This window comes from Tetrao urogallus, assembly GCF_951394365.1.
Source record: "Tetrao urogallus genome assembly, chromosome: 20".
Lineage (NCBI taxonomy): Eukaryota > Metazoa > Chordata > Aves > Galliformes > Phasianidae > Tetrao > Tetrao urogallus.
The window spans coordinates 6958563-6980305 of NC_136833.1; the positions used below are offsets into that span (position 1 = coordinate 6958563).

General features: G+C 43.9%; 1 protein-coding gene across 1 annotated transcript in view; it reads right to left on the reverse strand.

The window, feature by feature from the left end:
- LHFPL7 (LHFPL tetraspan subfamily member 7) overlaps positions 1-21743 on the reverse strand; it is a gene marked incomplete at its 5' end in the record, with an annotated part of 58901 nt that overhangs the window by 13166 nt on the left and 23992 nt on the right. The gene's annotated exons all lie outside the window — the stretch shown is intronic.

The following is a 21743-nucleotide window of genomic DNA, read 5'->3' on the forward strand; positions in this document are numbered from 1 at the left end:
CTCGGTTCCTGTTCTACTAATAGAAATAAAGGTGGCAAATGCCTTGCTTCTTTTCTTAATTAACCTATCCCTGCCAGAACTAGCATGCTCTCCAGCACAGATAGGGAATGAAATTGATAACTGAAAATTTAATTAATGCTTCTTGTTGTGATCCTTTGGCTAAGAACAAATGCAGCTTCAATTCCCCATGCAATATGTTCCCTAGCAAGAGCAGTATTAGCCTGAGTGAAGGAGCTGACATGTCTCCATGCAGCATTATTGTCTCTGCAGAGGAGCCAGCCTACTTGGAAAGGGGAGATTCTGCCCAGCCTACAGTAGGTCTTTGCTCTTGCTCTGGCTGTCAATTCCAAGTTCTTAAATAGCTATTTAGAGCAGGGGCTGAGGTCCAAAAGACAGGCAGTGATGTGTAGATCACCTGAGATGTCACGATTTGACATGACACATTTGCTCCCTTCTCTTCCCAACCTGCTCCCCTCACGTGTCTGTTTTAAATCACGTTTTTCACCCCTTCCAGGACTCTCAGACACTCATGAAAACAGATCTCTAATGAAGCTGCTAGCTGTTAAATACTAGCCTTACATCAGAGGTGACCTTATTTTAAAGGCGTTTTACAGTGAATTTATTTTAGCTTTGCACATTCTGTATCTTGTCTCCTGCACTGCTGAGATGTGCTGTGCAGAGCTGAGTCAGGCTCATGCCTGAGAGCAATGCCCACGTCTCACATCCTCACATCCTTACAGGCACACTTGGCATCCCAGCAGTCTTCAAGCCTCAGGGATATTGCATTCATTACCTCTTTCAGAGACAGGCATTTTACATAAATGGCTGAAAGGTGATTAGAATCCCTGACAGAACAGCATTTTATCTGGGATGCAACCATGAAAAATACATGCTTAAAACAAAAAAGGCATCCTACATGCTTCTTCTAATTGATTTATGCAACAATGACCAGCTTCCATTTCCCCAGGACACAAGAATTACCAGGGAGACGCAAATTACATGTTTTCATATCTTCTAACAAAAACTCTTTGACAGGGGGTTGAAAGCAGAGTTCCCTGTTTCTCAGACACTCTAGTCCTGTGGATGTCATCACTCAGCAGATAGACACGTACTGCCACCTGATCATAAAGAACAGTTCTGTGACAGCCCCCATTTCACGCTACTGATTCCAACGCACCACCAACCAGCAGTGCCACCAGTAATGCTGGGTATAGCTGTCTTCTCCAGAGCTCCCCTCTTTTTACAGCCCAGGTGTCACACAGCCGTATGGTTGGATACATGCTACTGAAGTTGGTTATAGCTGCACCTCCAACTTTGAACGCTACCTGTGTGCTTGGAAGGTTTTTAATTCTGCCAACTGGAAAAGTGCCACTTGTACCCAAGCAGTGGTTTTGCTAACCTTTCAAATGTTGTAAAAACAAGCAGCCGTAGCTTAACCCTAGGTACTCTGGAGGTGGGAAATGAGAGCACAACTGCTAATTCACTGAAAGCTGCCAGCCTGATCCTCAGACAAGCCTGGCAGCGTGTTGCACTCTGACCTGTCCTCCCTTCAGTCAGTGGGCCATTAGGTTAGAAAATTAATGGGAAAATCCACAGTAGTGATAGAAAGCCTGAAAATGACTAGCTAAATAAAGCTGATTTGGGATATCTGATCATCTTTATCAAGTAGGCTCTGTTCCACAATTTCCCATCTTCAGTTGTAACAAAAGGACCCATGCTTCCTCCTTCATTAGTGTGTTTGAAGGATTTAATGAGTTACTTCATCAGGTTAATAAATCCCTTCAATAACTTTATTACAGTTGGATGCAATTATTCAAGTGGTGCAGCTAACAAATGATCACCATTTACATTTTTTGACGGAATAACTTAGTTCATGTATTTGGACCGTGAAATGCAAAATCCATAAATAAACCATGGGGACGACTGAACGTCTTTGTGGAGGGAGGTTTTTTCTATCTCCACTTAAGACAGCATTGAAAATCCTCTCTCTTTTGCAAGTGACTTCAGGCATGTGCAAAGGAGGACTGCAGGAGGCTCCTGGCAGCACTCTGCATCCCACCGAGTGCTTAGGAAGGAGGTGAGCTGCTGCAGAACTCGTACCACTGCCTACAAGCAGATCTCTTAAAATCAGAGGGGACATAACCTGTATTTATTTATTTTTAACACTTTATCATGTTTAAAATCCAGCCTCATAAAGGCTGTTCCATTTCTTAAGGTTAAGATCTTCAGACAACGTTTATAAGGTGCAGTGACACCATCAGATAATAATATCATATTCTAGAAATCGTTTGAAAACTAAATTAAATTGGTTGCCACACCATTTATTTCTCCTGTGGCATCATAGTAAATGATGGCATCAAGAGAATAACCTAAGGGGCAAGGATGCTTTCAGAATCTTGAACCTCTGAATGGCCAGCAGTATTGCATCTTCCTATTACCAGAGTAATAATATTTATGGTGGGTAGACTGCAAGAATGGAACCATCCCATTTATTTACTCATACTTGATAGCCACCCCTGGCAAGAACAAACTTCCCATTAATCACCATCTTATCTCTGTTAGAAACAGTTGCTCTCAAGGACATCTGTATTATTACCTTTGTTTTCTTAATACAGGGAATGGCGCTGCCATGGATCTTCTGACACTGAAATGTATTTGTTTTCTAGACTTTGTTTTTTAAAGAGAGATGAAACTCTTCAATAAACAAGCACTATTCTTTCTTAATAAATAAACTACTTAAGACCCTGATCACAGAGGGCCATGTGCATTGGAAATCTGTCTGAATACATTTATATGCAAAGAAGCAGCAAATCAGTCTCTTTCTTCTTTTTTATCTGCTGCAACTCCAGGTATGAATTCTGAGTTTCTCCTGGGAGAGCAGATGACCCTGTTAACATGTGGAGTGCCAGAGATGCAGTGCCCTCCAGGCTGGGAGGTCAGGGAAGTGAAGCCAGTTTTTAAGCTCAATCTTAAGCTTGCAATAAAAAAGCCTTATTCCTCATCCCTTACACACAGCCTTTAGTTAGCATTTATAAAATGGCCTATTATGCTGAGTTCCAGGTTGATTGGTTTTTCTAATTTTTCAATAGCACTGCATCACGTATTTTTATCTTTAAAAAAAGAAATCAATATCAGCCCAGCAGGGAAGGATATCTGACAGCCAAATTCTCTTTCATGTGAGAAAGACATTAATGGAAAGACTTCCATGAGATGAAATTTGTGGAAGTTTCTCTCAGTCAGCGGATTTGGTTCTGTTCATTTTCCTGAAACAGAAAATGATTGCAGATGAGCAGAGGTCTCAGGTCAGCTGGGAAGGAGCAGAGCTCTTCCTCTAGCAGCAGACGAACTTCTGTGCAATCTGCTTTGAAATAATGGAGCTGTGGTTTCCCATTTCCTTTCATTTTGTCTCCAAGTGCCCCACAGAGCTCAGGGTGGCTGGGCCACTCGAGCTCTGTGATTGCAGAGGAGATGCAGGCAGCATTTAATCTGCTTTCCTGTGCAGCCCCATCCCAGCTCTGTCTCAGCGAGTAATAACTGTTGGCAGCACAAAACAGTGATGCTCACATGTTAGACACAGCAAAGCAAAGGCCCAGCTTCTAGCCAGTCCTTTGCCCCCTCTCCCTCCACCTGTCTTAGTTCAGGACAGAGAAGACAGATTTGCACTGGCTTCCCCATTAGAGCCTGCTGAAATGTGCATGTCCACCCTGCAGGTCTGAGTCCTTTCCATTCAAACCAGAGCTTGAAAGTGGAGGAAGAGAAAGAAAGAATGCTCTGTGCACTCTGTGGCACAACAGCTCCTCTTCAGAAGCGATCAGGTTCTTGGCAGAAGGGTGATATATGCTGTTTTTCTAAAGCAAATAATCTATCTTGCAGTAGCACAAGCCATCTTGCAGTACCACAATCAGGCAGTTTCACTACTAGAAGGTGGATCTTTCTCATTTGCTGTTTAATTATGTACCCAGTACCATGCAAGGGTGAGATGCTTCCTTGGATGGGATGAGCCATCTAATTGTCAGCCATCTAATTGTCAGCCAAGCATGCAGACGTGCCTTCTAAACCCAAGTGCTTCTCATACAGCAATTACTCTGGAGTCTGCCAAATGTGATTCAGCCAGTAATTTGCTTGCAAAGTGAAAGCTATTCTTTGTGATATAGCAAGGGCTCCGGCCTGTATCCTGCTCTTCTGCCTGGGCTAGGCTCAAGCTATGCTTGTCTTGCCAAGGATGTTGCCAACCTAAACTGTCCTGTGTTAGATTTCAGGTGGACAGGACTAGCTGAGCCAAGAACAGTGGGAGTTTGGGAAACCCTCCTGTGAATCTGTGCTGGAGTTTGGCAGGTTGCAGTGTGTCAGTGGGGGAGTAGAGATGCTGCTGGGACGATCACCTGAGATGCAGCTGGGTTTTCCCGACTCTAGTTGGTGAGCAGATCTTAGCCTCAGGCAGCTGTTCCTGCTCAGCTCCCTGCCACCCTGCTGAGAGCTGGGAGCCCACTTTGCTGCAGGCATCTGCAGTGACACTGCCAGCCACCCTACACTGCAGGGAGAGACACCCCAGGAAGGCACTTCCTGCAGGGATGACAAAAATAACTCCACTGCATCTCCATCTTCCTGCATGTAAATGTTTGAGTTAATAACATTTATGGGGAAGCACAGAAAAAGTAACTACATCGTTTGTCATCTCAGGAGACCAAATAACACTGTAACTGAATGAGAAATAGAGAAATGTTTCTAATAAAGACAGTAAATTTTGCACAATTTATTTTGCATTTTCCATATGCAAGCAAGCATGTGATGCGGGAAGCACAGGACAGTACGGCTTCTTAATGATCATAATGTATGTGCAGAAAGAGCAGTTCCCTGAGGACTACTGATTAATCAGGGCAATACTCATCTGTTCTGCCAGGAGTGATGTGCATCGAGGAAGGGCAAATGATGAATCCTAAGTGCACACTGCAGCCATCGGGGGCCAAAAGTTTCCATTCATTTAACTGTTTTCCCCGCAAAGAAGAGAAGCTTCAGCACAGCACTGGGACATAACAGCACTTGTTCTCCATCCGAATTCCTTTAGGGTTTTGTCTCGTTAAGGCATAAAGAGGCCTCACATTCATTTCAGAAACTATAAATGCATGAGAGTCAGCTTCCAAAGTAAGAAATCACTGCTGCTTGCTTAGAGATACTGTTCAGGGGATGACATAAGGTCCCCGCTGCAGAATCTGATTGCAGTGTGAGGGATTTGGGAACAAGTCAGAAGATTTGAAGGACTTTTCATCAGATTTTCAGTACTCAGGAAATCCTCCATGCCCGCTGACTGCAGCCCTTTCTACACTCTTTCAGTCTTATTGATGTTGTGGTCTGGCACAGGTTTTGCCACCTAGAAGTTTGCTACCTGGTATTTGCTGGTAACTCCATGCCACCTCTGTGCACCTCTCTGTATTTCTCTTGTGTTCATTTGCAAATCAACTACAGAAAGAACAAACTAAAAGCAGATGCATTGTGCTTTCATCTGAACATTTGGAAGCTCAATCATGGAAATATCTTTCTCAGATAGATGAATTCCAGGTCACTGGGAAAAATAGATGCAATGAAATACTTGTACGCAGAAGAAGCCCCTATGAAAATGTGATCCAATAACTCTTCAAGGAAATTGGCGTGTAAGAGATCCAACTTTGAGGCTTACCTCAGGCTTTTACATAAGATGACAGTTAGTACTTTAAATTGGAGAAAATGGGATGGGATCTTTCAGCTTTTTTCCACTCGCTTTTTCGATTCTGTGGGATCAGCAGAAAGTGGAGGGAAGCAAAGCTGAACAGAAAAACAACAACAACAAGAAAAGCTTTGCTTGTGGCTTCAGCACTGCCTGGGCACACAGCAGGGATCCTTCGGTGGGGAGAGGAGCACGTGTTCCCCTCCTGAGAGCATCTCAGAACTGCCAGAAAATGTGGATTTTTGAGCTGTTTTCAAAACAGCGTCAGAAAGTGGAAAAACAGAAATAAATGGAAAGGCTGAAACCTGAGTGGAAAACAGCAGTTATTTAGTTTGGCTACCGATTTATTAATGCCTTGTAGCCACGCACTCAGAAATAAAACCTCATTTTAAAATGTTTTTCAGCTCTAGCAGGGATTATTTACAGGAAATAAAAGCAGTTTAAGGGTTGGAATGAAACCCTGGCCATACCCAGCCGTCAGAAGTGTTGCCACTGACCTCGTTAGGCCGGTTTTGCCCCCAGATATCTACAGAGAGAGCCACGATTCTCTTGCAATGTGACGAGCAGATTAACATTCAACAACAGCAGAGGCATTTTAGAAACCACAGAGACAAAGTACTAACAGCTTATCTTCCCCTGCACAATCCTCTGTTTTTCTTTGGCTGGCCTACAAGCTCTGCTCCACAGTTTTGCTTTTTAATGCAAGACAGACACTGATCTGTGCTGCTTTTCAGCCTGTTTGCCTAACGCAGCCATGCCCACTTTGGCTTAAGCACCTTTCAAAATTATTATTATTTTCCCTCTATGTTCCCTATAACATTTTTTCCCACTGAGGTATCTGCTTTTGCAGCAGCAATTTTAAGGCATTTCTGGCTCCTGAAGAACTACAGAATCATCAGTGTGCCCATAGATGCCATTTAGAACATGCTTCTTTAATCCCATCTTTCAAAAACCCATAAGTATTTGCTATTCTTCAATAATTTGCCATATGCTTTTTGCAAGGAACATTTTGCACCTGTCACCATCATACAGGAAAAGCACCAGCTTTGCAGGAAAAAAGCATTAACTAATTTACACAAAGCCTTGGGTGGTCTATTAGCCCCGCATAAAAACGAGAACATACAATTACTAGAACTACAGACAGAAGTACGTTTGATTGACTACAAAGAAGGAAAGAGCGGAGCAATTAACAACAAAACCCAAGAAAACTCCTTTGACTGGGAAACAGCTATCGAGGACTGCTGTGCACTGTGGAAAATACAAATCAATGACCATATTGCAACTGGTCAGACACGAGTGCTTTGTTAAACTTGGGATGGTGAAATCCATCCAAAAGCAAAGCATAGCCATTTTCTACTCCTTGGCCATGCAGTTAATTGCACATATTTTGCCGGTGCCTGCGGTAAGGCAGGGAGCTGGGGTGTTTCTGTCACAACTTCCACCCACGATTTGATTTAAGGCCCCATGTGAGCAATTGCATCTCAGTGCTTGTAATAAGAAAATGTCATAAAGGTACACGCTGCCTGGTCCAACATCTTTCGGCTTTGACAGTTGAAATTTACAGCTTTAATTCAACGTTCTGGAAGCCTGGTATTCTGCACACACTTAGTGAAGGGCTGCGGGAATGATATTTTACCCTTACCTGCGTTCAGTGACCCATGGAGGATCAAAGCCCTCAGCCCTTGTGCCATGCATTGCAGACAAATTCATGGTCCAGATTGCCCAGTGCCAAATTACAAAGTTAACCTCCCACCTGGAGGCCCTGACTCGAATGCATTGCCTTCATACAACTGAAGAGCTGAACGTTTCCTGATTGAACAAGTGCTCGATTGCGTTCCATCAGCCTCTTACATGATCCTCTCGCGCTTGATTTCTCAACTATATATACAACAAGCTCCATTTCAACATCGTTGTCTCCTGTTCTTACATTCCTACCACTTTTTTCCTAGCGAGTTATTTTGCTGAGTATCTGGAGCACACCACTATCAGTAAATCCACCACCACTGAATTGCACTTGCTACTTTTTTTGGACAACTTCACAGCAGGATGGCTGAGCACACAAACCACTCCTTGCTCCTTTCTGCAAAGTCAAATTTGAATCCCGCATCTCTGTTGCTGCTGTGTTCCCAGGGGTGACATTTGGGGCTGTTACAAAATGCAGGCATGCCAGCATTTCAGGTGTCCCCAATCATGCAGCTGTTTAATGAGGCCTGCTGTCATTACAGCAAAATGACTCACAGACTTTCTTAAAAAAGCCCTGTATTTATAGGGTCATAGATTACCTTAATGCCTTTTTACTGGGAGAGGCTTTGAAATACTGTGCAAACATTACAAGATGGCCCTGAAACAATGTGAATTTCAACAGAATCTAACAAGGGAAGCGCAAATACTGGATGGAAGAGAAAGCATTTACTGAAATTTTCTCAAATCTTCAGCAGAGGAATATTTTTATAAAAATAAGCGCTTCTGAGCTGGGGTTTTACAGGACATCTTCCATGTGGGATTCAGGGTGAATGAATTCCTGATGGAGAGATCTGTGTGCTACACGTAAAGATTAGTTTGAATTTTCCCCTACAATCAAAACTGCCTACAAAACATCACAAAGCAATGTTATTATTCAGCCCGAATCTTCCTGCAGTGGATGATTACAGGTGGAATCTTAAATGAAAATGTATTTATCTTCTGCTGTTACCCTTCCTGTCAAAACTCAAACAGCATCAAGGAAATGAAGCCGTAATGAGAGGTTCCATTTAGCCTCCAAATCTTTTTTTCTTAGGTATCCATATTTTAATGAAATTGATATGCTTTTTAATGTAGGAGACATTTTGATGATCTTAAATACAGTCTCTAATTACACATTCTGTAATTAAACTTCTTGCCGAGGAATTAGATCAAGCCTAATGCCTCCAGCTTAAGCCCTACTTGAACTCAAAGACAGCAGGAAGATGGTGTCCAACAGCAGATCTCATCTGATAAGGCAGTCCTGGGAGCAGAAGGATGCCTGTACACCAGGGAGCCCATGCAGCTGCAGTGGGGCAGAGCTCAGGAGAGCTCCCACATTTGCACCAGTTCCAGCTCCCCTGCCACGAGCAGGGCTGCCAGCCACCAGATCAGGCTGCCCAGGGCTCCATCTAAACCATCTCAAATACCTCCAGAGATGGAGCACCCACGACCTCTCTGGGCAGGCAGGCTGTGCCAGTGCCTCACCACCCTGTGAGTAAACAGTTTCTTCCCAACACCTAACCTGAACTCCCCTTTTTTAGTTTAAAGCTTTTCCTCCCTGTCCTATTGCTATTAGACCATGTAAAAAGTCAGTCCTGCTCCTGCTTGTAAGATTCAAGTACTGGAAGGCTGCAACAAGGTCTCCCCGGAGCCTTCCCTTCTCCAAGCTCAGGTCTCAGTGTCTTCATTCTTGCACACCAGGGTGTACTATTTCATCCCCGAAAAATGAATTTAAAATAATCATTTTAATTCATTTGTGGAGGGTCTGTCTCATAGATAGATCCATGCTATATTCACCTTTGTTTGCTTTATCTGTAAAACATCCACCGTTTTTCCACGGTGTGGATGATCTTGTTTCTGTCACTCTACCTGCAGTGCAGCGCTGTGTTCATTCCTCCTTATAAAATTTCTGATGGAGAAGCAATTTGTAAGAATGACAGAAAAATGGCTTCTCATTTGTGTACCCCACAGCAGTCTGACACAGAGGGAGGCTCTGGTGAGACACACAAGCCCTAATTCTTACCGAGTTTCAGGCAGCACAGATTAGAAAAAAATCACGTAACCAATTCGATCATAAAGATTCTAATTCAGCACAGGTTAATTGAGAAGTCAGATTTCCTGCTATCACTTCTGGAGAGGAGGGAGATAAGCGAACACAATGACTCTTTATCAACAATATGGGGACTTCATTTAGGGAGAGAGCATTAGGTTACAGGCTAGAAGATTAGTAGCAATCAGACTGCTCTCAGAAAAGAAAATGCACTGGGTAATAAAGATAGAAGGCACGAAGCTGGATGCATAGAAATGAGGTCTGATGCCAAATATTACAGGTCAAATCTGAGCTATCTATCAAGTTGGCACTGATCATCGCCAATGCACAATTATTATTATTCATCTGTGATCAGATCATTTACCACCATCAAGTCGGTGGCTCCTCCCATGTATTCCATTTGAAAATGACATTTAAATGAAAAAAAAAAAAAGGCCGTCTATTATCTCTTTGCGATCGCAAACCATTGTGTTATAGCATGAAATGCATTTACTTTCTCCCAATCACCCATAAAAAGATATCTGCTGTTATTCTGTTTCTTAGCCATAACCCCATAAATCTGAATGCGGCTTTGCATTTAAAGGTGGCAGGCTTATTTTTCCCTTTTCTTTGTGTGCCATGTGTTTTCCATACCAAAAAGTGCCTGTTTTGTTACAAGTGACAGAAGGAGAATTTAAAGGGATGCTGGAGGATCATAAAGGCTCCCTTCTACTCAATCCCGGGACGCATTCGCCTTATTGTTCTGCTGACTAAAGAATTAGAATCTGTTAATATTGTCTCTGCTGGCAGGTCAGAAAAATACTTGCTCTGTAGTCGAGTAGATTACTCTGAAGGGGGAAATAACCCCACAGAGCTGCAAAAGCTGGCCATCTCACCAATCCATTTTCAAAACCCAGATGTTTTCAATCTGTTAAGTCTTAATCTCATGATATTTCTTTTTATGCCTATGAAACCATTTTATCATGCACTGAGCTGTTAGAGAATCTGTACGATTACTGCAGTTATTGCTTTCTGTAAAGGAGAATCTGAAGGAAACCCTTTCTGTGAGTTTGTCAGTCATTTGTTCCCATTAATTATCGAGCCGTGTTAGGACCTCTTGCCATTAGCATTCTGATGGGCTCTGGCTACCATCCAACTTCAGCTACCCTTTTCAAGGGAACCTTTTTCAAGCAAAGTCAGAGGCAGTGTGACACTAGGTAAGCACAGATTAAACACTGGCATTCTTCCACGATGAGAGCCCGAATGAACTGAGATTTAGGCTTCAAAGAAGATGATTGAAGGGCCTGGTGCAGGGAGGACACCAAGCACTCGTCCCCTCTGCACAACAGAGAATTGTAGATGCTCGTTGCCCTCCCTTAGGGGGTGAGCCAAGAGAAACTACAAAGCAGTTATTACAACACTGTATCTGATGACTAACTGAGGTTCTCGGGCAGATCAGAGCAAGTGGGCAGAGGTTGAAGTCAGAGGTACTGTTCCGCAGAATTCGTGACAAGCATGTAAAGCAGGTTTGCAAATGAAAGCACTGGGATGTAATCTTGAATTTACTCCATCAAAAACTGGGCAACTATGAAATGTAGTTCGCTCTTTTTTCTGAAAATTGCAGAGATTTTTTTCCTTCTTCCACACACTCGTCTTATGTCTTATCTTGGCATGACTTTGGTCTCCTCTGATAAAGGGCTATCTTGAAATAAGACAGCTAAACTGGAAGTTTTAAGCCAAGACCTCTTGTGTGACAGGTGCTGCTGGGCCCTGTTATCTGGGCTCACTGTGTGAAGAATAATGGCTTGTGAAAGGAAGGTTACAAACACGGTCATGAAAGAACTCCAGAAGCCTCGTGTTTCGTGTCAAGGATCTTCGAGGTTAGCGGAGGGCTGCAAAAATTTTCCTCTGGGGCTGCTAACTGACAGACCTGTGTCACGATCATAACCTGGTTTTGATTAATCATGCTGATCTACCATTGGCAGAGGCTTCAGAAGTGTGAGTCATGCATTCTTGTGAAATGAGAGATCCAAATCCATAGGAATAAAAAAGCAGCTCACAATTCCCATGTGTCCCACTGGCATCTATAGAACCATCTGAGAGAGGGGCTTTGCTCCCAGCTGCCCAACCTGCAAGTTATGCACTGGGAGGTTTTCCTCCATTTCCATAGAGGCAGAGCCTCTTCCAGTTTTGTGACCCTCCACTGGCACTCCAGATGTCCTCCTGAACCATTAAGCAATGCCCCTTCACATAGCAGTCAGGCCGTTGATTTTGTCTATGGGAACTGGCCAGTGGAGAACAGATGGGGCTGCAGGCAGCTTTGCTGGCACATGCAGGGTGAGGGGTTCATCACGAGCATTAAGGATGCTTCTTTCATAAGTTTGATGTGAGATGAGGGTGAGGAATCAGTTTAGAAGTAAAACACAAATTTTTCAGCTTGTCTTTAATATTTATAGGGCTTGTTTTGCTTCACAGACAGATCCTTAAAGAGAAGATGGAAAGCTGTTTGTCCTTATTTCTTGTGCCTTTGGTTCAGATTTTCATTGTTTATACCACTCTCAGCAAAATAACCGTTGTGGAAATGCAGTCATTTACAAAATCCAACCTGCTAAGCCTTAAACAGCAGAGACGTGTCCTGCTATGTTTGTTCCTTTGTTGTTGCTATGGCATTACCACACATTTTTCTATGTAGGAAAGGAAATCCCAGGGAGACCAGATAATAAAGGCTTGGATTTCCAGGGCACAGTGTCTGTCTCGCCTCTTGACCTGTTTGACACCCTCTTTCACCAAACCTCCATTCACTGAATCCAGATAAACAGCCAGCCTTCAAAGGAAATGTTCTAAAAGGATTGCTTATGGCTGGCCTTGATGAAATATACATTGGAAAACCTGCATTTGAATCATGTTTGGAGCTCCGCATTTCAAAAATGGTTTTGTTCAACTACATCAGACTTGTCATTCAAGGAAGTTTCCTTCCATCAGATGCCTGCATTTAAAAGTCAAGTTAACCAAACCCAAACAAATTTCCCAGGAGGCTGTAAATTCAGACAAGCATCTCACCCGCTCCGTCTGACCTCTGCGTCACAGCAGGTGTATCTGCCTGCTGCTGCAAGTTTCCGAGTTGCTGTGTGTTTATACACCACCACCAATTCCCAGCAAGGTGCCATGAGGTTTCACTGAAATATCATCACTACCCGTTGCTGGCTTGGACAGCCTTGGCTGAGACCCTTCATTTGGTTTGATGCTACTTTACAAACATTGTTCCTGCGTCCTGACCAAAATTTGCTCTGCCCCCGGTCATTCTAGGTCGCACAGGATCACTGTGCCTTGTTTTATTTTAGAAATAGCTATTTCATGATTTTAGCTGAAATTATCCTTTGCGTATCTCTTGAAATTGATGTGTTAATACAAGTTTATAAAATGGTCTGGGACATTAATCCTATGTAATTTTTTATTTGGACTAATGTACAAGGAAGTTATTGCATCCAGTACCATTGATGCTCATTATATATTGATGCTCAATATATTTTATTATATCTATGGTTATGAATCAAGTGTTCTTTGTCGAAAACAGGGAATGGGAGAACAAACAGTTCACAACTCACTGAAGAGCAAATGCTTCACACTCAAAACTGCTCAGATGCACAATGGCACGGTGTATTTTGCTCTTCAATCCTTGTCTGTCTTGCACTGCTGTCATTTTTGTGTAACAGAACCCAAAGGCACTGGCCTAGCAATCCAGGTACAGTAACAGTGCCCTGTGCTCTCTCAGCTTTTAAAGCCATACGCTCATATTGCACACAGGATATTGTGGCCATAAGGCATATCCAGCCAGCACAGGTTAATTTGCCACAGGCAACATGCAGCTTGTGGCCTTCCAAATTCTTCAGATAGCACAGCGAAACAAAAAGCAGCATTACAGACTTAATGGACTTTTAATGGATTTGATGGATTCTGCATCAGCAGTTTCTAATGGAACATCTAAAGAGGAAAAATTTCCTCCCCATAGAGATTCCTGGGAGAAAGTGAACGGCACTTTGTTGCTGTGCAAAAGAACTCCATGACAAGACCTAAAGCCTTTGGAGAAGCCACTGAATTTTCAGGGGTTAGTGACTGAGCCATGACCGTGCCATAGGCTCGTCAGGTACCACAGCACCACAAAACCCCACAGAGCCCTGAGCTCCTTGATCAGGGCCATTTGACTCAGCCCCCTGTGGCCGGTGAGGAGGGATTGCAGAAACTGAAGCTGGAAGTCTGCAGCCGTTCTGAGAGGGTGGCTGGTGTTAGATGGAGAGTTGTTCTGCAGTGACCAAAAACAAGACAAAGGCTAAAATTCCTTTGTTGGATCCAGGCAGCAGCATTAATCTTTTCCTTCTGGTTATTTATCTATAACCTTGTGATTTCTACAAAATCTCTTAATTTCAACTATTGATAAATTAGTTTACAAATCAGAGAGCAAATCACCATTCACCACTGAGCCTATCATTTGTAAGGTAGCTTTCAGGCTTGCTTTTTAATCAGTTTGTCTTGTCTTGTTTTGTTTTCCTACTATCATCTGTACCTCAGGAATGGATTGCATAAAAGATTTTAAGTCTAGCTGTTGCAATTTCTTGGATGCCCTTGGAGGTGCTTTCTCCAAGTAGAACATTCAGGTATAAATTTTGTTCTCAGTCATGCTGATACAAATTCCACCATCACCCACTGAGATCAAAAGGGCGTTCCTCAGATTTACAACTGTTACGAGCGTTTAGGAAAACATCTGAGCAATACTTTACACTGAGCATGCCAAGGCACATCACTATCCCCCAGCAGCATACTTAAGGGATGGGGTTAACCCACTTATCCTGTTGCCTCAGCTCAGCAACTGAACCTGGTGCTTCTTGTTGCAAGGGATTATCGAGTGCATTCAGCTGTGGTTGGGCTGCTTCAGCCGCAACATGTCAGCAACGCAGCCCTTTGAGCTGGGTGGATTTTCTAACATTCGCTTTCCAAGCTTTCAGATGCACTCAGCCATTTTCAAGCAGCTGTGTTGGATATACTAAAACCTCAGCAACTAATTAAAGCAAGTACATTAGGCCCTTTTGATGGCAGGTGTTAGCTTTTCTTTTTTGTTTTTTCTTGTGAGAGAGCAGGCTACCACTGATGCAGACCTGCAGCTTTTAAGCCTTTGCTTGCAAAAACTGTCTCCACGTGCCAAAAACCTTGCCAGTTATTACTCTCCGTTTCACGGGTTTCTCTGATCTCCCAGCGTCTGACTTCACACCTGAGTTTGGAACAGAGAATGTGTGAGAACAAGAGCTTTGTTGCTAAGGAGCATTTGGTATGTGATTTTACTACTTTTTTTTCCCCTTGTACTAAGAAAAAATTTGTTTCACAGGAAAAAATGCGTGATGTGGCCTGAGGCAGTTGTAGGTGATGTGCAGTGGTCACGGAAAGGAGAGGGAAAGAGCAGTGACTATAATTTTCTGTTTGGCATTGACTTAATTGGGTTATGGCTGCCTGGACTTGGGTCACTTGGTCTGATGCCCAGTTCCTGTGCTTGCACAGTGTCTTTTCAAGGCCAAAACCAGTGCCAGAGCAGCAGCAGAACGGGGGAAGCCTCAGCAGGGAGACTCTGCCACTTACAAGCCAAACAGGTTTCATTTTTCATCTCAGCGCATGGAAATGGTATGGTTAATTTGTATGACATGGTTGTGACAACAGAGAGCTGTGAAGATGACGGATGTCACAAAAGCCCTTACAGGGCAGTTTGTCACAGATGACTACAAACGCAGCACAAGGCAAAATGTGTGTGTAAATGAGGCAATTGCGCCCTGTGTGCCTCTGGTTGTATGGCTGCAAAATTACAGCTCTCCTGTTTGAAGATGCACCCCTCAGCTGTGTTACACAGGGTTTTCCAGACATGCCTGGCTTTGCATTCAGACCAGGAGGTGGGACTGCATTGACTGATGCTGCAGGCCTTGCACCACTTGGCCAACACGTTTTGCCAGTGCTCCCCAGAGCCAGGCACCGCTCCTCCCTGTCTTAACCACAAAGGTCCCAAAGACCAATCCTTCCTGGGGGGCAGGGAGCCATTCTGCACAAGGCCTTCAAGAACAAATTGTCCTTATTTAGAAAAGCACCTTACTCTAATGGTGTACCATGCTAGGCATGATACAGTTTAAATGCTCTTCACTGGTTACAAATGTGACCTTCATTAACTCATCTTCGTGTGCCTAGATCTACAGGAACAGCTCATTGCATTTTCGATTTAATTTAATTTGAATGATAATTTAAAAGTTGTTTGATGCAAATGCGACCATCTGCATCCCTGCAGCTGACACAGTTTTTAAAAATGAGTTTGTTGGTAGGGTGAAGGGGAGTTTTTAATAAAGGATGAGAGCCAGGGGCCATGCAGGCACCCCTTGGAGCCCCCCAGGAGCAAGCTGTGAGTGCTGGGGGTGTGAAGCCACTGAGAGAAGCTGATACAGGTTTCCAGTGCTGTGCACGGCCATAGAGGTACGGAGGCATGACTGCAAGTCACCCAGCAGTGCCAACCACTGAGTTTGTCCTAAAGTAGAATGATAAAAATGGTATCCGTACCTAAATTAAGCTCTTAAAAAGGAGCCAGTGGAGCCTTCTTGCCTCTAATGCTTCCTTGCTTGGCAGAATTACTCACATAGGTTGGTTGGGCAGCTCCTCACGTAGGACAGGAGCACTGCTACCCTGCACCCCAGGAGCCATGCTTAGAGAGCAGCACCCCATATGGGTCCATCAAAGCCTACAGGAACTGCACTGAAAGGGCCAGTAAAGGGGAGGGAGCTGTGGAGGAATTCGAATGAATTGCTTTCTGTGCTGTATTCTGTATTTCAAGTTGTGCCCTTTTTTGGGGGGGAGGGGGGAGATTTGGCACCTGTTTGCAACAGCCACTAAAGTAGTGCTCATGGGAATGTCATTGAAAGCTCTTAAGTACATTTGCATGCATCATCTCCCTTGCCACTGTGAATATGAATGAAGGAAATGAGAAAAATGACCCTTTCTAATAAGGAGTGGTCAGCACAGCACCGTCTGTGGCTCAGGAGATATGGGATTAATTCCAAGCACAGCCCTGTGTTCTGAGAGGCTGAATTCTCCCTTCTGCAACATTACCACTCTTGCACGAGCTGACCATGCCCAGCTCTGCTCTGTTTTAGGGCTAGCACTGTGTGCTGCTGTCTTCTCAAAAGCAAAAAAGGTGCAATACTTCAGATGGTGGAGCTGTAAGTGGGGTCTATGCCAAAGCTCCATCAAGGAAGGCATGGGCCTCTTATTAAAAAGAGCGTGCATGATATGAACAGTAGCTTATTGTCTTGAACCTGGGTACTGGATGAAATATGGCTAGGAAAATAACACATAGGCTTTCTGTGGCAAAGGCTTAACTACTGATGCATTTATGCAGCATTTTTCTTGCCTTTCATTTCAAACCACGTTTTCTGCCATTTCTCTTGTGCTCGCTAAACTGGGACATGAGAAATCACAGCATTTCTGACAGCAAGAGCAATTGCCAAGAGCTCCTCATACAGCTTCGTTTTCTTCTTGCGTTGTTTCAGGTCCCTCTGGGCCGTGTTAGAAGTCACTTGGGAGCAACAGAGCTTGGATGAGCCCGTCTGACTGCGCTTCAGGTAGAAAGGTGCACAAATGACTCTGTTAAAATTGGTCCCACTTACAGTTCACTTTACAAGCAGTCTGTCAATGCCACTGGCTCTCAAACTGGCAGGAAAAAAACTGGAGCAACCTGATTTGGAATGGGTGGCTCTTACTCTGCAAGTTATACTTGAACTATACTTAGAGAATTTAAAAAAAGTTATCTAACTCAGTTTTTGGAAAGAAGTAAGGGATGCCCCTTTTTTTTTTGTGAGAGATCAGACTGCGTGAATAAGGCACAAAGAGTGGCTACAGAGGTTTTTGGGAGCAGAGGCTACGAACTGTGACTGTAGGGCTGATTTCTGATCCTTTTGCTCTGTCAGTATTGCTTCTCACTGAACCCTTAAGAGAAACGCTTAACAGAAAAAGGAGACCCTCTTGGAGAGCTGCTACCTCCTGTCGAGATTTGGAAGAAGGCTCACATCTACCTATTAGAAAAAGTACTTTTAGCTTTCAAGTTCATATTATGGATCCAAACAACATATGCTAGAACTGAACACAGTCTTGCTGGGAGGAGATTTGCCAAATCCAAGGCTGCTCTAGCAATAAATAGTAAACCTAATTAGGCTCTGGAGCATCCAGTTTAGCAGCAGTGATACAACAGGACGTTGGCACCTCTCGTAATAGATATTGAGAACAGCACTGAAGTGTAAAAACGAAGAACAACACAAAACAAAGCAAAATAACCCCATGGTCTTCTTGAGAACAGCCGGTTGTAGGCAGTTGGGTTATTTGTGGTTCTGTTTCCCTGCTATTGTATTAAACAGCAGCTGGTCTGATCATGGTGCATTGCTATGCAGGACAGGGAAGGCAGCTATTTCATGTGAATACTGATTGCAATGTGAGAAAACTATGGATGCCTTATTTTTCTCACAATCCTTAGTTTCCTGGTATCAAACATCTCTTTGATAGAAACCTTATAGTTTGGCTTTCAAGAGGCAAAATCACTTTAACTGGTGTGTTAGAAGGACTGCAGATTTCATCCGTCACTGCAAATCCTTCTGTGCTTTCTCTACCAACACACAAACATCAAATGGTGGAGCTGTTCCAAGGCTGTCAGCTCACAGAGCTTTTCTGGCCTGGAAGATGCTCAAAACGGGGAGCTTCAGTGAGAAACAGATGAGAGGACTCACGTTTCACCACCTTCACTCTTGCTGTGAAAACTTCCACTATGTGCATTGCCCCTTGCTGGTAGTTCTGTTGAAAGAGTGAGAATTCATCTATCTTTTTCCCTTTTCGATCTCCGAGCTTTGGCTCTTCCCTCTGCACAAACCTTGAAACCAGTCAGAGGAAATGAGTGGTGCTTTTCCATTCACAGATCTGCCAAACCCGACCCTGCAGCTTAGTCCTGTGAGCAGCAGTTTTTGCACTGCTGGGGTAGGAACCCCCAACAGCTTTGTAGCTGAGCCCTTTCCCCCTTTGTGTCCTCATAAATTAAACATAACGGCTGTCTCCTGCTCCTGCAGACAGCTATACTCTAATAAATCATGTAAATAGAGTCTCAGAGACTCGCTGCCCTTTATTTCACTCTAGTCCCTTAACTCAGATGTTAATTGGATTTGAGATATTTCACTGCATGATCCCTAAGCAGGATCCTGGAAGGTCCTCTCCAGAGCAATAACCTATAGCGTGGCCCTCTTTGTTTTCTTCTTCTGTCTCAAGGAAGAGAGCAGTGAGGAGCACAGCCAAGCTGAAGACCAATTTCTTCTCCTGCAGCTCTCCTGGGATGCCTTTTTGGGCCACTGGTGCTTTGGTGCCGTTTTGGGGCTGTTTTTTTGCAGCAGGGCTGTTCCTGCCTCCAGTCCCAAAGCAGTGGTTCCCAAGGAGCCTGGCAACATGTAATCCCTTTGGAGCAATTACACCAGGCTGCTGGGGCTGCTCTAACCTCCGAGTGCTTCGAGCTAACAGTGACCCTGTTTTTCAGAAAGAGATTAGAAAGTTCTGGTGGTTTAATTAGCGTAGTACCACTTTTCAGCTGGGAATTGTGGAGATAAAAACAGATGTGGGACGTACAGTCAAAAAGGCATTGGAAGTTTCTTTCTCTGGGGCGAAATGCCACATCTTCTGTAACTTGTCTTCAAGTCTCGTCTAGAAATCTGCCATCTCTCTGGCCACGTCCTGTCAAGTGAGTGGCTACGGCTGGGATGCAGAGCACAGGCAGCACCAAGCACAGGGCAGTGCCTTTAGCTTCCTCATGCCCCCACAGCTCACACCAGCCAGGCTGTAGCAGCTTGGCTGCTGCTCTTCATGTTTGCAACTTGCCCTGAACCAGTTTCTAGGAGCAACGGCAATTTAATTAGCTTTAGCAATTAGCACTGCTTAACTGAAGCTGCTGCAGAGCAAAGGCACTTTTTTAGACTGTAGAAGCAGCAATTAGTGTTTCTTTAAAGTAACGAGCCTAGCTAGACTTCTGAGCCTGCCTGAGTCTGTTCATCTAATTTGGAGATTCATCAATAACTCAGGGGGAATCAAGAGAGATGCACTGGGTTTTTCACCACCATGACTGAAAAACCCAACTGGGAAGCTATGGGAAGACTTTTATTTGTCTTTTCTGGGCTGGTTAATGGTCATGGACATCTTGGTTCATGGGAGGCACTGCTGGAAAGCATTGACTGGAGAAAAAAAACCTGATGGGTGCGATTGGCTCTGTATGATTGGAACTGGGCCGTCTCTGGGAGGCAGAGGTGGCTGAGGGAGGCTCTTCCAGCCCTGGCTTTCAAATCTCATGGTAAAGAAAATATAAGCAATGTCTGGGCTTCTTTGTGAACATCCTTTCCATTCGTTTTCTGAAGGAGACTGACTGCTTTCCCCTTGCAGTTCTCATTCCTGTTTGAAAAATAACGTGTGCACTGGGAAACAAACTCTTCTTTTTTTTTTTCCTTCCCCCTCAAAGCCTTGCCTGCAGCTGCGCCCTGCTGTTTTGTTCACCTGAAAACTGAGGTCAGTTCTGCTGGGAAGGGCAGGAGCTAACACTGCTCAGCTGAGCAGCAGTGCTCAGAGTCACTGCTGTGCCCCTGCTGGGCACCGCGGAGCTCGGATGGCACAGATAGATTATTTGCACTAAGATGCGTACGCAGTGCACGAGTGCCAGGTTTCAAAACCCATTAGCTATAATATGGTGATTCACATCTTGTCAAAACATCTTTTGGATGCTTTCGTTATTTTGCATCTGTGAGATGAGTCAGTGACCTTAAACAATTTGTTAAAGTTGTTCCTGCTCGTGCAGTCTTATTTCTTTAATTGATGGCTGCTCTTCCCTATCTTTCTTGCTTGAAACAGCCAAAACATGAGAAACACAACACAATTTACGGTGATTTTAATGAAAATCATAACGCAGCAGTTTCTGGGGTTTTTCCTGATGAAGTTTTTACTGTCCCACAGGCTTTAAAATGGCATATGTGCCACATAACCTTACCTTGTGATAAACACTCTGTCCTTTGGCTTACTGATAGACTTAAAACTAGGCTGGACAAATGAAAAAACTGCTGCCAAACGTCATGTTTCCTGATAGGTGGATGAGAGAGATTTTTGTAGGTATTTCTGGTTTTGAAGGTCTAGGATAAACACAGTGTACATCCCTCCCCCTTACGATTCTCACATGTTAAGCTCTTGCTAACAACCCAAACAGTATTTAGTGGTTTTGCTAGGAAATGCCATTACAGAATCAGCATAACGTACCTCTTCTGACTTCTCTTTGCCATAACACAAAAATAAAACATTCTGCTCTGAAGCTTTCTTGTGTTTTAAGGGTCAGTTCAGCTGTTTAGATAGCAGGTTGTAAGGAAAAGAGACTAAAAAGTTCTGTGCTTTACTATAACCAGTAAATTCCTGTAACTTGGAGGCTTACTAAAGAGAAATGGGCACAGAGCCATGCTTCCAGCAGCCTTCTGCTAAAGAAATGGATGCAAGTCAGAAACTTTCTAAATAGCAGTCATATTGGGAAAGCGTTCTGGTTGCAGCCAGTAACCAAGAAGGGCTTTGGTGCCTCTCTTCTGATTCGGTGCTTCTGGGGTTCAAAAAAGCCATCCTCTGTGTAATGCACTTAGCGTTCCATAAGGACTTTCTCAAAAGAGCATATTTCTGGATATGTCACAGAACTAGGAATGCTTTTCTGTATACAGAAACTGAAGGAAATGTGCTCCCCTGTTCACTGCTTAATTGCACAAGAGGCTTTTATTTATGGCTCTACATCAGACTTGGGATTTTCAAGGGGGAAGAATAAGCCAAAGGCATCTCCTCTAGCTCACATGAAGTTTCTGCCACTGAGATGAGCAGAAGGAGCTTGGCAATGGATGCCCGTTCTCCATCAGAAGCAGGGTCCCTCCGTGGGACGTTTATTTCAACACTCACTAGAACTCTTTGACCTCAGCACTGGTCACCATCGGCAGTGTTTGTCACAGCTCATTACACAGCAGGCATGCAGAAGCCCAGTGACCTTTCCCAGGAGGACAGGCAGAAAAGCCATGACACAAAAGAGGAGGAAAGGAGTCGTATGCTTTAGAAGAGAAATAATTGAATGTTATCATGATGGAAAACACTGGGCTGACAATAGTCAGATACAAAGATTTTCCTTATAGAGTGTTGGTTTGGTACACGTCGGGGTTTGGACAAATATCCGGGTTCAGTTCC